Genomic DNA, 18306 nt, shown 5'->3' on the forward strand with positions numbered 1-18306 from the left:
AAGAAATTTCTTGCCAGCTACCCCTCTGACAGAGGATTAATATTAAGAATATACGGAGAACTCAGAAAACTCAATAATAAGAAAACAAATAACCCAATAAAAAGGGCAAGTAAACTAAATAGACATTTTATGAAAGAAGAAAGTCAAATGGCCAATAAATGTACAGAAAAATCTTCAACATCATTAGCAATCAGAGAGATGCAAAACTATTCTGAGATTTCAGCCAAGTTTAATTAGAATGGCAATCATTAAAAACACAAACAACAAATGCTAGAGAGGATGTGGAGAAGTGGGAACTCCAATACATTGTTGGTGGTATTGCAAATTAATGCAAACACTTTGGAAAACAGTATGGAAGATTCTCAGAACAATGGGAATGAACCTATCATATGATCCACCAATACTATTTCTGGGTATCTACCCAAAAGAATGGAAACCAAACAACCAAACTAATGCATGTGTATCTACATGCATAGCTGCACAATTCACAATGGCCATTCTATGAAACAAGCTAAGATGACCATCAACAGATGAAGAGATTACAAAATTATGGGAGATGTATGCAACGAAATTTGCTCAGCCATCATGAAGAGCAAAATTTTGTCACTTGGGGGTAAATAGATTGAACTGGAGAACATTATGCTAAGTTAGATCAATCAGTCACAAAAAAATAAGAAATCAGATGCTCTCCCTAATATACAGAACCTAGGAAGAAAATGAGATTTGAAACAAAGGAGGAGAAACCTTAGATGAGTGAAGAAGGTAACTTAACTGAGAGAAATGGGAGGGAAGAAAAGGAAAACTCCTCAATGGACATGATGTACATATACAGCTTATCAAAGGCAATCACTATGTTGAGCATGGGTAAAACACAAGAGGATGGAATATAATGGGAATGTGTGGAGGGCTAAATGAGTGCATGTTCATGTATGCCTCTACTGCCCTAAACATCATTAAGATAAATGATTTCGATGCACCAATAAAAAAAAATAAAATAAAAACGATAAACATATGATTTTGAACCCGTGAAGACCTATAGTACAGGGAAAGGGGCAATTTATTAATTTATTTTTCATGAAAACTAAACCTAACTCTGAATTGATAAAATATAAATGGAGATGAAGGAAATGTATTTATATTCTAAATTGTGTCAGAAGGAACAAAATTCACCTTGGAAGAAAGATAAAAATTATTTTGATCACTAAATTAAACTACAAACCATATATGGCAAACCAATATGTCATACCATTCTAGGACACAGGAAAAATATAATATTAACATAGCATGTAGAATGCTGTGCTCTAAAGGACTATTTTAATAGCAAAGTGATGAGAAGAAAAAACCCTTAAATATCATTTAGCAGATGATTGTACAAATTAACTATGGTAACCTACTCAGGATTAGTATGAAGCTATGAAAAGAAATAAAAGATACTTTCTGTATTTCTATGGAATTATATCTAGGATATATGGTTTCATTAAAAACAATTTTAATAAGCCAAGTGTGGTGGTACACCCTTGTAATCCCAGCATTCGGGAGGCTGAGAACAGAGGATTGCAGTTTGCTGACAGCCTGAACTACTTAGTGAAGCCCTCTGCAACTTAATGAGACCCTGTTGCAAAAAAATAAAGAATAAAAAATAGGGCAGGGGAAATAGCTTTCAAGTTGAACACCCGAGGGTTACATCCCCAGACCCCCACACACAAAAAATCAATTTTAATAAATATGTATATAATGTGATTCCATTCAACACAAAAATATGAAAAAATGTTAACTAATAAAATAGTTCAGTATAACAGGAAGAGAAATTATACATCCCTACTATTCCTTGATTTTACTAGTTACCCTTGGAATTATGTATATGTTATCAAACTATAAAATACAATTAAATTAAAGGCAATAATTAAATATGAAAATCTATATTTAAAAAAGCAGCCAAATCATTAATCATACTAATAAAAACTTTTTCAAGTGAATTGCAAGTACAATTTAATCGCTGGGCTTGTTGGCCCACGCTAGTAACCTCAGCTTTTGGGAGGCTGAGATTGGAGGATCATGCTTTGCAGATAGCCTCAGCTAGTTAGTGAGGCCCACTGCAACTTAGTAAGACCCTGTTCCAAAATAAAGAATAAAAATAGGGCAAGAATGTAGCTTGGAGGTCGAATGCCCCTGGGTTTGATTCGCAGACCCACAAAAAAAGTACAATTATATGACTGTAACTGTCTAGTGTCACGTACTCTAAGGACAAGAACTGCAAAAACCAAACACACACACACACACACACACACACACACACACACATACAAGCAAAATCCTCAGTTTTCAGCAGTAATGTTGAATTTTGTACTATTTGTATTCTTATTCAAAGAAGTTGTGTGTTATATCATGCAATTATAAAACATTGAAAAAAGAAATCAAAGATCTTAGAAGATGGAAAGATCTTCCATGTTCATGGATAGGCAGACTAAATATCAAAATGGCCATACTTCCAAAAGTGATCTACAGATTCAACACAATACCCATTAAATTACCAAGATCATTCCTCGCAGACATAGAAAAATCAGTCCTTAAATTCGTTTGGAACAACAAAAAGCCTAGAATAGCCAAAATAGTTCTCAGCAACACAAACCATGCAGGAAGAATCACAATACCTGACTTTAAACTATACTACAAAGCCATTGTAATAAAAACAGCATGGTACTGGCACAAAAACAAATACATAGACCAATGGAATAAAATAGAAGTCTCAGAAACAAATCCACACACTTACAGCCAATTGAATTTGACAAAGGGGCCAAAAACATACACCGCAAAAAATATAGCCTGTTCAACAAATGGTTGTGGCAAAACTGGTTCACCATATATATATAAATGGAAATAAATTCCACCTTCTCACCCTGCACACAAGAGTCAATTCAAGATAGATCAGAAAAATCTTTCTCAACAAGTCCCCAAAGGCACAACAAACTAAAAGGTGAATCAATACATGGGATTGAAATAAACTGAAGAGCTTCTGTACAGCAAAGGAAACTTTCAAGAATCTCAATCGAGAGCCAACAGAATGGAAGAAGATTTTTGCCGCCTACTCCTCAGATAGAGGACTCATATCTAGAATATTCAGAGAACTCAAGAAACTCAGGACTAACAAAACAAATAACCCAATCAAAAAATGGACAAGAGAATTAAATAGACACTTCACGAAAGAAGAAATTCAATGGCCAATAAATGTATGAAAAAATGTTCAACATCATTGGCAATCATAGAGATGAAAATCAAAACTACCCTGAGATTTTACCTAACTCCAACTGGAATGGCAATCATTCAAAACACAAACAACAACAGATGCTGGTGAGGATGTGGAGAAGTGGAAACTCTAAAACATTGTTGGTGGGATTGCAAATTAGCGCAACCACTTTGGAAAACAGTATGGAAAACCTTCAGAAGAATGGGAACAAATCTACCATTTGATCCAGCAATACCACTTCTGGGTATCTACCTAAAAGAAAGGGAACCAAACTACCAAACTAATGCATGTGTATCTATATTCATAGCTGTACATTTCACCATAGCCAAACTATGGAACCAGCCAAGATGTCCATCAACAGATGAAGGGATTACAAAACTGTGAGATATGTACACAATGAGATTTTGCTCAGCCAAAAATAAAAACACAATTACATCATTTACAGAGAAATGGATAGAACTGGAGGACATTATGCTAAGTGAGATTAGTCAGTCAATAAAAAAGAAATCGGATGCTTTCTCTAATGTGTGAAAGCTAGAGAGTAATGGGTAATATAAGGAACTCTAGATGAAGAAGAAGATCCTATAGAGGAACATACAAGATGACCTAACTGAGAGGATGGGAGGAGAAAAGAGGGAAACTCTAAAGCACAGGATGTACTTAAACAAACATTATCAAAGTCAATCATTAAGCCAAGCATGGAATGGAGGGATGTTGAGGGAATGGGGTGAGGATTGGGTAAGAGCTAACTCGGTGATGTGTGCATGTACGTCTACAGAAGTATTTTATCCCATTAAGATGTATGACTACAATGTACTAATAAAAAAAATTTAAGAAAAGAAAATAAAAAATTGTGTTAGTGCCATTGGTAACTAGGGATTTTTGTTTGTTTGTTTTGGTTTGGAAGGTGTGAATACAAATATAAAATAGATTTGAAAGTATATCAACCAGTTAGAAATAGTAAATTTTTTCATAATTTTTTACAAAAGTATATAACATTGGATAAAAACTGGGGAAATTCAAACACTGACTCAATAAGTAAATATTTTAAGAATCTAGATAGTTTAAAGACATTTAGGTGGCTGGGTGTGGGTGGCGCACGCTTATAATCCCCATGCTTGGGAGGTAGAAACAAGAGGATCACGCAGGTTTGAAGCCAGGCTTGCTGGCTTAAGAGACCCTGTTTCCAAATAAAAATATAAAATAGGTTTGGGAGTGTAGCCCAGAGATAGAAGGGTTATATCCCCCGTACCACCAAAACAAACAAACAAACAAACAAACAACAACCAAAAAAAAATAGGTGGATCCAAGCATTGTAGTACATACCTCTAATCCCAGTACTTGGAAGACAGACAGAAGGATTGCAGATTTAAGACCAGCCTCGGCAATTTAGTGATACTCTTAGCAACTTAGTGAAACCCTATTTCAAAATAAAAAGGGCTGGTAGAGTATCTGAGAGATAGAATTCCTCTAGGTTCAATACCTAGTACCCCCACAAATAATTTAAGTGGGCTAATGATATAACATTTGCATTTTTAAGTCTCTTAGGTATAGTACTTTAGAGTGTTAAGATTAGATAATCATGTTTCCCAGAATACTTTTTGCTCTGAATATATTATTATCTTTTACATAGGGAATATATACACCTTCAGAAGTATTTTCTATTTTATTAAGACTCAAATTATGCTATTTAAGAAAAATAAAAAATAAGAAAATATGTTAAACTGCTATTCTGGACATCATCAGGATAGTAAAAATAAGAGAACCACGTCTTCATAACTTCTATAAAGCCCACTCAATAAGATTTAAATTGGCAAGAGTAACAAAATTTTACTTGTTCAACAACTTAGAAATCAATTTTTCTTCCTGTATTCAGGGAGAACAACTATGTAGAATCTTAAAATTGCTGATGACATTGACATGATATTTTAAAAGTGATAATGATCATATTATATATTTTGAGAAATTCCATTTAATAATTTACTTTCATTCAATTTTTCAAGTGGAGAAAAATACTTTGTCTAAAGCTGAACATTTACCACAGACAGACTTACCATTACTCCTGTGAAAACCTGTAGAACAAGATCTGCTTTCATGCAAAATGAATCATTTTATATGAAAAAACATTTCTTTTAGAAAAATATATTCATATCTCTTATGTCAGGTAACTCTACAGGCACACGTGATTATATGCATATTGTTTAAGGGATAATGATTCAGGATGATAAAAAAATTTCAAAATACATGCTTTACTTTTGGTTTAGCATTAACCACCTGGCCTTCCTTTATACAAAATGAATGGGAAAACACGCTTAATTAAATAATGGCATTCACATCTTTTTCTGAGAGAACACTAACAAGGATGCAATCAGATTTCAAAATTTCATTTAGATACTATATAAAACAGACCCAAATCTGATGTGTAGTTGGATCCGGGTATTAGTGTTTAAAGTGTTTCCCAAGATCTCAGTTCTCTTGTATACCATACATATATGATCCCTGGGACTGGAAATATGATGGATTTTGTTTTTATGATAAGATTGTGTTATGTGGCACAGCTCACTTTAAGAAATGGAAATTATGCCAATGGGATTGATCTAATCACATGAGTCCATTAAATTTGTGCTGAAAGGTCAGAGTCAGAGTAATTTAGAAGTTTCAACAATAAAAAGAGATTCTCTCTTTCTGGCTTGGAAGTTGGTGGGAATGTCACTGAATAGAGAGAAAATATCCTTCTCTAAGATTAGAACTGAGGGTGGCCACTAGGATCTGAGACACTCCAGCCTGGAAGAAACTGCATTCCACAGACCTGAATATGCATAGAAGGACTTTTGAGTCCCACATGATAATATAGGTAGTGAACATCTTGGTTTCAGCCTTCTGATAATCTGAGCAGAAATCTGTAAGACCCTGTGCCCAGACTTCTGATTCACATAACCTAATAAATGGGTTTTACTAATAGCCAGTAAGTCTATAAAAATTCATTAGACCACATTAGAAAACTAATACAGTGGGTAAGATATAAATACAAAGGTGCTCTAAAACTTTTTAAGAAGAAAAAAGGTTTATCTTTAAAAATTATTTATAATATATCATATTCTAAAATTTTATTTTTGAAATATTTAAACGTATTTTTTCCATGTATAAAACTCGGAGGTTAAGAATTGGGCAAACGAATTACAAAACAATTACAACAGTTAAAATGGTCTGTGAAGGGCAGTAGTGATCTCGGAGCCTTATGAGGAAGGTCATTTCTAGTACAGACCAGTATGGATTACATTCTAAAACAATTTTGCCACATGAATTCTGAGGAATCTTGAAGTTGGGGTTTTCTATTTGGTTTAATTTTCTTTGGAGATATCAGTTGTTACTAGTTAGGGTCGAAAGGTGAATGGACCAGGTGTGCTATGTGCTGGAGAGCAATATGTGGCAGGATGAATGCTTCTGAGGTTCCAGTGTGATTCCTAGGGGTAAGCTACTTGTTATTAGATGCATTCTCCAAATGCTAAGTGCACTGGAAAGGCCCCTAGTGAGTTAAGCCCCTGGGGACTCTCTCTTAAGAAGACTAATGCAAAGGTAAAGTTTTGCTTAATGAGTACACCAACAATAAAACCTTTAGATGGTGAGATAATCTATAATAACTTTAGAGATTTTTCGTGCAACTATGAATATTTTTCTGGAAGTATACTGAACATATGCATGGCTTGTGTAAGCACAGGGATATCTCTTATTAGTCTGCTCAAACACTCACCATCAAATGTAAAGGGCTTTATGCATTACTAATGATTTTTTTTATGTATGTTTTATCTCTTGGTGCAAGGAAAATTCTGTCTGTGCTGTGGATTATTTCAGTATTCGTACAGTGATATAATCAGAGTTTTCCTCAAAAGATAACAAAACTTAGTTCAGTTAGTTAAGCTTTATTTTTGTGAGGGAATAAGAGGATAAAAATTCATACATTTAATTTTATACATTCCTCTCATCTTCCTCCAGATCTCTTTTGAGCCTGAAGTGTTCTTTTGTCCACAAAACTTTCCATGTTATTCCTGATTTAAGACAACATATGTTTAGAATATATTCGTACTCAAACTATACTCTCTCTCCACATTCTTTTCTCTCTGCACTATCATCTATATTTATGTATAACTCTGTGGTGGGACCATTTAAATACTATGAAATATATCATTACTTGATATTTACATAATTGTTCTACTGCCAACAAATGTTGTATCAAAATCCTGTTTGTTACTAAAATTTGAACCTACATTTTCTGCTGTAGATTTGAATCCATGCTAAGTATTTTTGTCATTAAACATGTTTTGTTCTGTGCCCAGGACTCTTTCATGGACATTTGGCTGATCGTTAAGACATTGTTTTTACAGGATAATGATATAATGATAGCAGTTACTTATAACCTGAAAAAAGAATAAGAAAAATATCCTTTGGTCTTAAATAATATCTCTGAAGTCTTCTACCATTATAGCCTTTAGCAAATAAACCCAAATTCTCAGTTTCCTAATCTATAACTTGCCTACTTTAGAGGCAATTTTGTGGAATTAATAATAAGTGAATCACTCTGAGATCCACAGATGAAAAGCCCTCTCTAAATGCTACGGTTTGGTTTAATTATACCATGGGGGACATTTGGTTTTATATTATAAAGCATACATATTTATAGATCTTTTATATTAATGTTATTTTAGCTGAAGAAACTATTTTTACTACTAGGGATGCCTGGTCTTTTTTGTTAATAATTTTAAAAGATATAAATAGTTTACCATATTAGTTGAACCCAAAGGTCAAACACATTTCACATGTTTTGTTTTCATTCATGTCTTTATCGCTTTTAATCAAGGATGACTGCACCTTAGCCCATGAATAGAGGAATTCGTTTTAAGTAAAGAAAATCACATGGGCCTACTTGCCTATATTACCCTTCTATGTGGCCTTGTATGCTCATTAAGTGGCATTGGGCAAGAGTGTTATTTTGCTATTTTCTTCAACCTCATTTTATACTCTTTGTGAAAAAGATGGTTTCAATCATCTATTTCTAATCTAATCCACATGTAAAATATATCTATTACACAGAAGCTGATAATGTACTAACATATAAAAATAAATTATAGTTCTATTCCACAGCACCTCAATCTACCCAGGAAATGAAAAAATAAATACATCATTTAAATAGAGCTAGTTCTATGATAGTTATTTGAACACAATACTGAAAGGACATATAACACAGACAAACTCTCTTCTTATTTCAAAGAGGAAATGATATTTGACCTGGAACTTCAGAGAGAAAAATTTACTTAGTTGTTAAAGAAAACGGGTATTACATGGAACAATTAAAAACATAGTTTGATTGTACTTAAACTTAGTTGTATCCGAGGGATTTCATACTGCCATACCATCTCTTATGCTTATCTCAATTAACACCAGACACGTGAAGATAGGTTCTCACACAGATACACTGTAGTTTAATAATTAGGTATTTGCTCACCATGAGTATTTTCTTTTCCTTCTCATACTTAACCACAGTGATTATCCTACAGGATGGATACTCAAATGCAATCTTTTTGGTCTCAGCCACCCTTACTATTAGTGTGTCCATGTAACCAAGTCCTGTTCAAAGAAAGTCTTGCGACAGGGATGCAACATCTCTGAGGGAAAAATTCCACCTTGTTTAAAATAGATAAAATAAGAATGAAAAAGAAAACCCCTATCTACTTGATGTGGGACATGTGCAGATATTACATCTCTACTGCCTCAGTATCACTCCAGTGTTCTAGTCCTGAGGATGAAAACTCAGTACTGAGTGTGGAAGGTAATATTGAAAACAAGCCAAAGTACTTAGTTTTATCACTAAATGTCTAAATCAATCCTGGAATCCCTTCTTCTCAGACTTTTTGATAACTAATGTCCTTGCGGCCCAAACTGTTATCTCTATAATAGTTTCATGGTGAATTTCTGATGTAAATAATAAATTATTTGTTTGATATATTTTTAGAGTATGCACTTCAACATATATTAGCTACAAATATTAGTAAATATGTTGTATTTTAAAAATAGAGATATTAATAAATATTTTTGAAATATATTCAAAGATTCTAAAGAAAAAAAACTGTAGCTATTTTTATTTTTAGTACATTTTATTGGTTGATTCGCTAGTGGTGGCCCCAGAAAGGGTTTGACCACCACTCTCAGGATCAAAATGATGTGGCTTATGAATCTACAATTATTGCAGGAAATTAATACAATACAGCAATAGCATTAAAACCAGGCCATGATTGCAGCTAAACACTGGTTTACACAAGGAATCTGAATAGACTAGACTCCAGCACCCATTCTCCTCCCTCCATGGGGGCCCTATCAAGACACATTTTCTCTCAGGAACTGCACACACACATCCACAGAATAGCCTAAAACCAGGAAGCTCAAAATGGAGTCTGAGCTCAGGCTTCTCACTCACTACCCTTCACAGTGGGCATATTCTTTGTTATGCAGACAGCTCCAACATAAGAGACCCTAGGGATAGGTGAGAAAAGGTATCTCTCCTAAATCAAGTGTGAACCATCCATCTCTTTGTAATCAGTAAACTATGTTGATAAGCTGGTAAAAAAAAAACTGTCCCCTTGGAGCCATGGTTAAAAATCAACACTTAATAAGTTTCATGATGTAGCAATTGGCCATTATTGAGCAGGTAGATTTCTTTTGTGTGTGTGTGGTATTGGGGTTCCTGGAAGCCCTTCTACCTCTGGGCTACACTCCCAGACCTATTTTCTACTTTGTATTTGGAAACAGGGTCTCTTAAGCCAGCACGGCTGGCTTCGAACCTGCTCGATCCTCCTGTCTCCGCCTCCCAAACGTGAGGATTACAAGCGTGCGCCCCCAGACCGGGAGCTGGTAGATTTCTTAAACAAATAACTAAAGCCAGTTTCAGACTGCTGGCATTAATCCTTAGGGGACAGGTGACATGACACATCCTATAATTAATATTCTTACTTAAGGCAATTATTTTTGCCATAATATATTTATCTATAAACAGAGGTCATTTTAAGATAACCTATCTTAAATTTTTCTGAAAATCAAATTAATTTTTTCCAGAGGAAACATTTTAGATATGAAGAACTATACAAATGTAAAATGCTGCTTTATATTCCTGATACTCACCATACTACAGCTGATCCTCATATATTTTGGGCTGAGGGCTACAGTCTTAAATACTGACCCAAAGAGCCATTGGATAGGGCATCTTTCTTAATATTAAGCATATTTGAAATCAAAATGGAAACTTAAAAGAACAAAATAAAATAGTGAGGATGGTATTACATTACATATTTGCAAACCCATTAAACATCTAGCTCATTAGAAGATAGGTGGGGTCTTTATACATATAATATTTCGTATGCTGTTTTGCCTTGGTGATTGGGAAATTTGGCTTACTAGCATTTGTTATGTAATATAAAATTATTCTTACTAAAATCACCACCATTCTTATCAGACATCTGTAATTATTGTAAAGTTGTCACATTTATGGAAACATTTACAAAGTTTCCCAAGTTCTAAGTTTTGCATGAAATATCAAACTTTTGCTGTGGCAACAAATATTGTCAGCTCTTTACTATAAAGAAGCAGGCTCACTTTGATCATTTTGAGACAAAATCTTCTAAGTATCCGAGTCTAAATAACAGGTAATATTTACTTATCTTTCAGTAGTTCTTTCAAGTAAAAATGCTCTGTGAACAAACAAAACAATGATTTCAGTTCACAAACAACTGCACAAATTCTTTGCTTTGATACAACCATTGTAGTCCAGTATACAACACAGTGTTTTGGGTTTGCTTTGTTAATAGATATGCCACCAAGATTTTATAAAATTAATGTTTCCTACTTTTCCCAAGGACATAATTAAGGGAAACCATCATTTTTTCGTACTGTGGATACATTTTAGTATTACTGCCTTGATTTGTTCTCAGGTGCCAGCACTATTACACATTGCTTTTAAAACATCAATGCAAATATGAACACAGTGGAAAGACAACTTCTATTACCAATTTTTTAAACTCACAGGACCACCTGAAAAGGTCCCATTGATTCATAGGTTCCTATAGATCATAATTTGAGAACTACATTACACAAGAAAGAAATCTAAATACTGACTCTTAAAATGTGCCTTCAAATTCTGAGTTTGCCAATACTCTAACTCTGATTTTGGACAACACAATGAACCATTTTTGAAATATTTCATGCAAAAGTTAATACCTTCTATTTTTGAAACAAAAGGATAGAATATAAAGGGACATTTCATGTTAAGTAAGAAATGCTTTGAGAATCTATTTGAGCTATGATCACCACTAACACCACTGTCTGCATGAATACATAAAGCAGATAATAGTATCTCTTTAACATTTGGTTTACTAGTATGGTGCGTTGCCAATATACGGTACATAACTCATTTTTTTATTAAAGTAAACACATTGAAACAGTGAAGGTTGAAGGATCATGCGCCTCCCTTTATCTTAACACCACTGATGCATTAGTAACTGTAACATCTAGGCCTCCCATAACATTTGAAATATTAGGAATGTACCAACAGTCCATTACCAAAAGTAAAACATTACTCTCAGGAGGTCATCGCACAAATCGAACTAATAAGATGCCAGTCAAAACTAATAAGATGCCAGTCAAAAGAGCTTACCTTGAAGAAGCAGCATGGAGTTTCTCTGTGTCTTTTCTGTATCCTAATGATGCTCCAGCCTGTTTGACTGTCTAACTTCCATTCTTCCTTCATATTCAGCTCACTTCATTTGGTGATAGAGAAACAGTCATGTGAGTTGGGTCTTTGAACAAAGGAAAATGGCTGCCACGCCAAGGCTTTTAAGTGTAGGAGAAACACCTGGAAAACAATGTGAAATCAATATTCCTTGGATGTCTCACTTCACCTCCAGCTCTTTGAATCCTCAGGTGAGAACAATGGATATGGATTTGTAAAACAGTCCAGATAATACTGATGTTGCTAATCTCAGGACCTCACTTTAAGTAGCACTGTATTAGACAAACTTTTCTCTTTCTCATATAGAATGCTTAAAAATATACTTCAGATATATTGTCATGTAAATAAGGTAATGATTTCTTTCTTTCTGTCTTATTAAGATTACCTGGCCTATAGGGAAGGTAGGCAAAAAATCTGCATTTGGTATATTAAAATAAAATTAAAATGAACTCAAATAAAGAATTATTTAATGATGAAATTAAATTGACAGCTTAAGTTTAGCCACAATGAATTAAGTTCATAACTTACTTGGTAAAACAAACAGCTGATTATAATTAATTTAATTTTTCCTTTGGCTTTTTTCTACATGGTTTCATCCATTTAATTGACAAAAAAGACAAAATTTCTGTTGACTAATTTGCTTTTTCTGGCATTTTTGTTCTTTTTGTCTCCTAAGTTGCATATCTTAAGACAGGTTTGCATTTTCCTCTAGAAATTATTGCTTTGATTCCACATCCATGAAGTAATTAATACTATTCTGTGATAAACCATTTGCAGAAATGTATTATTCTAGAAGAAAAATAAAGTTTCCAAATATATCAAAGGGCACAAATCAAAGATATATAATAGATTTTTTTCAGGGGAGGATTTGTGTAGCTCGGTTCTTTCTATTTAATTTGGAAATAAATCCTAGGAAAATTTGTTATGAATGCTCATATGACAGTCTGAACTATATTGGAGACTAAAAACAGATTGTTATTTTGTAATTATTTTTTTAAAAACGTAGAACCCAGCCGGGTGTGGTGGCGCACACTTGTAATCCCACCATTTGGAAGGCTGAGACCAAAGGATCGCGGTTCATGGACAGCCTCAGCTACTTAGTGAGGCCTCTGCACCTCAGTGAGACCCTGCTTCAAAGTAAAGAATACAAAATTGGGCAAGGGATGTAGCTCGGAGGTCGAATGCCTCTGGGTTCCATCCCCAGACTCGCAAAAAATAAAAATAAATAAATAAATAAATAACAAAACATAGAACCCAAACTGGTCATCGAAAGCAACTTTCCAGTGGAAAAGAAAATTCCAAAAGTATTCCTATCCCACCTTATGGAGAATTCTAATATGAGAACATAGCACAACTGTCGATGACATTGTGAGGAGTAGAAAAACAGTATTAACTCTGTAACGATGCTTTAAGTGATGAGCCTTATACTAAGGGCTCTTCTTCAAAATCACTTAAAATCCATAACATTTTGAACAAAGCTATATCTCTATGCTTTGTATTGTGTCAATATTCAGGACAAGGTATAAATATGTTAGACTGGATGAAGTATTTTCTTTTCATATTTGAGAAAACCTAACTGATACAAAGAATTTCTTTTTTCAGGGATTTAGCAGCCAAAATCATTTCATGTAATTCAGTCACTAGAGCATTTACAAAGTTTCTAGATTTAATTTTTATGCCAAGACATTTTATACATACACTTCCACAAGAAAGATCTTAAGATACACAAATGCTGTATCTCTGTGAAGAGATCATATTTTCTCTATGAAAGAGATATCAAATATTTTCAGGAAGGGGGATACATAAGTTTTCATGGATTAATTGGACAAAATGAGATGAAAGAAGGACTAGAATGTTCCAAAGCAAAGAGCTCACTGAGAATATGCCACACACTAGCATATTCTTAACATAGCATAGGGACCTATGGTGATCTTATTAAAACATATGCTAAATCACGTCACTTCGCAAACACAGGAATGGCTTTCCATGTTGCTAAGTGCAAACGACTTAAAATTTCTATACAGCATTATAGCATTTAGCTCCCACTTATCTATCCAATTTCCCCCTTTATTTTTAGCTCTAGTCCCAAAACCTTTTTGCTATTCCTCAAAGAGGCTACTGAAACTATAACCTCCCTTTACCTTTGCTGGTCTTACTGGCTAAAATACATTTCTTTCATATACGTGCATCGCTTGATCTCATACCCATAATGCCTTTGGTTTTTCCTCAAGTATTTGATCTCAGTGAGGATTTCCCAGGCCATCATCTATTAAACATCAACCCTTCAATTCTTTTTTTTTTATTTTTATTTTATTGGTGCACTGTATTCATACATCATAGTGGAATACAAACTTTTGTAGACATACATGCACACATCACCTAGTCAGCCCCCACCCGATCCCCACCCCAGTCTCTCCCCATCCCTCCTTCCCATGCTTGGCTTAGTGGTTGACATCTAGTATTATAGCAATTTATCCAAAATTAAAAATGATAATATCACATAACAGTTTCATTTGTCTGATACCAAGCTTTTGATGACTTAAAGATAACATTTCATTATTTCTTTTTGCTTTCTTTCTTACCAGAAGATATTTTTTTCTGTTTTTTTAGGTGAAACTATCATATATTTATATATTTATTTTTCAGAAAAAAATCTATCCTAATATGGAATATGGACTCTAGATACCCAAAACGATCTTGAAAAAGAACAATGCTAGAAGATGTATATTTTCTGATCTCAAACCATATAAAGCTACAATAATTGAACCAGTGTAGTACTGTTCTAAAGGCAGATATATAAACCATTGGAGTTAAATACAAGCCTAGAGCTAAATTCTTCCCTATATTGTCAAGTTATTTTTGACAAGGTTTCCACGAACATTTGGTGGTGGAAATAATAATCTTTTAACTAAATATTGTTGAAAAATAATAATTACATGGAAAAGAATAAAATTGGACCCTTACCTAATCCCAATACAAGTATTAACTCAAAATAGATAAAAGACCTAAATATAAACCCTTCAATTCTTATTGTTGTCCCCTACATCATTTTTACACTCGGTAAATGTAACTTTCTTATTCATTTTTACCTTACTTCTACAGTGTATACTCCATGAAGGCAAAACGCTTTTTCTCTTCACTTGTGTGTTGTCAAGAAGAATGATAGTAGTATAGTAGTATTATAGTAGATACTCAGTACATATTTGTTGATGAATGAAGTAATTAATGGATGAACATGTTTATGAAATATTCCATCTGCATTCTGTATCATGCTGTAAAATCTGCTTGGATCCTGATAGAATAGCCTTCACAATCTCTATTTCTTTTCTCCTATGTATTATGAACTGAAATACTTTTGAGAAGGGCACTAGGAGCTCTGATATTCTATATCCCAATATGATATGAAATTACAATGCAGAAAATAACAAAAAAAAACCCATCTTGGTAATGTTTCCCCTATTGAAAAAAAGAAAGAAAAGAAAAAGAAAAATGCAGGATTTTTTTAATAGAACTTAGAATATATATAACCACAAATTACTCATAGAAGAGATTTCAAGGTGCTATTTAAAGTTGTGTATTTATTGTCATTCTGATTTTACTATATGGCAAAAAGTATTTGCACTTTAAACTTATTTTAGGCCAAATCCATCAATCTCAACAGATGAAATAAAACATTGTGTCAACTTAATTAAATTTAATGAAACTCAGAATCCCTTTAGAACAATTGACACTGAGCCCTGGATAACCTACGTCCTATCAAGAAGCATGAACACAGGGAGACATAAGCCTGACACTATGCCATAAAGTAAACATTGGAGCCATATTTCAAGACTGTATTAACATATGACAATGAAAACCTCTAGTGTTTTCTTCCTCCCAGGCATTTCTGAATCAATTGAAACTAAAGGTTATCCTCATCTAAAGAAAGTATTTGAAATTAAAAATTGAAAACAGGTATGGTGGCCTACACTTATAATCCCTGTAATCCCACTTGAGACAGTGAGTGGATCATATGTTCAAGGCCAGTTTTAGCAATTTAGTGAGGCTCTCAGCAAACTACAGAGACTCTGTTTCAAAATAAAAACATAAAATAAGGTTAGGGTGTAGCTTGCAGTTTAAACACTATGGTTTTAATCCCCAGTATGAAGGCAGGCAGGCAGGCAGGCAGGCAGGCAGGCAGGCAGGCAGGCAGGAAAAAATTGAACCTTAATGCAACTCGGAAACAACATGAAGCACCATTATTGGTCCACATAGTCTTTCTTTCTAGCCATGTTTTGTTTAGTTAAATTCCCTAAACAAAATCTCAGTAATGCATATGATTTGCCATGTTCTTATATTTTTATTGTATGTGCATATATGGTAAGTAAAACTATATAGGGTTTTTTCTTTCTTTTTAGAAGTCTACATTTTCATACACTTCCACTCTTAACTGTTTCTTTTTAACATTTAATATTTTCAAATATGGCCCAATGGCCTGTTGATTTATTCTAACATAGTATAGTCATTTCTACATTTTCAAAGTTTGTAAGCTAATGAAAAATTAAGTGACCAGCATTTAAAGAGAGGCAATACATTTTTTCAAGTTTTTTTTTAATATTCTATGCCACATGTTTCCTCCTCCTCCTCCTCCTCCTCCTCCTCCTCCTCCTCCTCCTCCTCCTCTTCTTCTTCTTCTTCTTCTTCTTCTTCTTCATTTTTTCTTTTTTTTTTTTTTTTTTTTTTGGTGGTACTGTGGATGGAACCCAAGGGGCCTTGTACCTCTGAGCTATACACCCAGCCCAATTTTTTATTCTTTATTTTGAAACAGGGTCTCACTATTTTTCAGAGTGCCTCACTAAGTAGCTGAGGCTGTCTGCGAACCTACAATCCTCCTGTCTCAACCTACCAAGTACTGGGATAACAAGCATTCCCCACCCCATCAGGCTTTACCACATGTTTCTAGTGTCTTTAGGAGCTGCTTTTTCTCCCAGACCTCTAAACACTAGTACACTCCAGAATTCAGATATGTGACCTCTTATATTTATGTTGTACTTTTTATTTTGATGATCTAATGCAGTTACTAACAAATATGTAACTCTAGTCCAAATCTTGCTTCTGAACTCTAGGCTTCTATTTCTAAGTCTTTTAAATAATCATCTAATACATACCTCAAGCATAATATATTTAAAAGTGAGGTTCTAATTTTTCTTTGTGTACCTGCTCCATCTTCTCTTTGTCCTATGCCAGATAATGAAAGTCATACTAATTTTTTAATTGGAAATTGAACTCAGAGGCATTCTACCTCTGAGCTATATCCCAGTTCTTTTATTATTTTGAAACAGAGTCTCACTAGGTTGTTGCGAGTCTTGACAGCATGTTACTATTATTTTTTTTGTGGTATTAGGGATTGCACCTAGGGGCATTCTACCTATGAGTTACAACCCTAGTCCTATATTTTTTATTCTTTATTTTTTTTAATTTCTGTGGTACTGGGGGTGGAACCTGGGTCTTTCTACCTCCAAGCTATACTCTCAGACCTATTTTATACTTTGTATTTGGAAACAGAGTCTCTTAAGCCAACGCGGCTGGCTTCGAACCTGCGCGATCCTCCTGTCTCTGCCTCCCAAGCGTGGGGATTACAAGCGTGCACCACCACGCCCGGCCCTCTTGGACACTCTTTATCTTTACTCTTTTTAAAATTTCATTATTTCAGTGATATCTTTAGTATTCACTAGAGGGTCAAAGATGAAGTATCAGATGGATATCATAAAGAGTATACAAACCCGTGCTTACCATATATGGTATTAATATAAAATTATGGGCAGAAAAGATATAGTGAACATAAATTGTTGTTCTTTGGTCATTCTGCCTCTGCATAGCTGGATTTATCATAAAAATGATCCAACAATAATAACATCCAACCACTAAGTTGTTTCATATATTTGTAGAAAAAATACATTTTATAATTTAGATTTAAAATATTTCCCAAAGCCAGGTATGATGGCACATACTTTTAATCCAAGTACTTGGGAGGTTGAAACAGGAGGATTATAGGCTCAAGGCCAGCTTCATTAAGTAGTAAGACTCTGTATCAAAATAAAAAAATAAAAAGGTTGGGTTGTGGGTAGACTGGCAGTAGGATGCCCCTGGGTTTAACCTCAATACTAAAAAACTAAATATTGAGTGAGTTAGTAAAAAATTTTACTTAACTAATCTATTTCTACTAGGTCCAATAAGAGGCAAAAATTACAACTCAAAGATAATATACCAAGGCAGTTTATTAAAGATGCATATTAAAGCACATATTAGG

The sequence above is a fragment of the Muscardinus avellanarius genome, assembly GCF_963383645.1.
Source record: "Muscardinus avellanarius genome assembly, chromosome: X".
NCBI lineage: Eukaryota > Metazoa > Chordata > Mammalia > Rodentia > Gliridae > Muscardinus > Muscardinus avellanarius.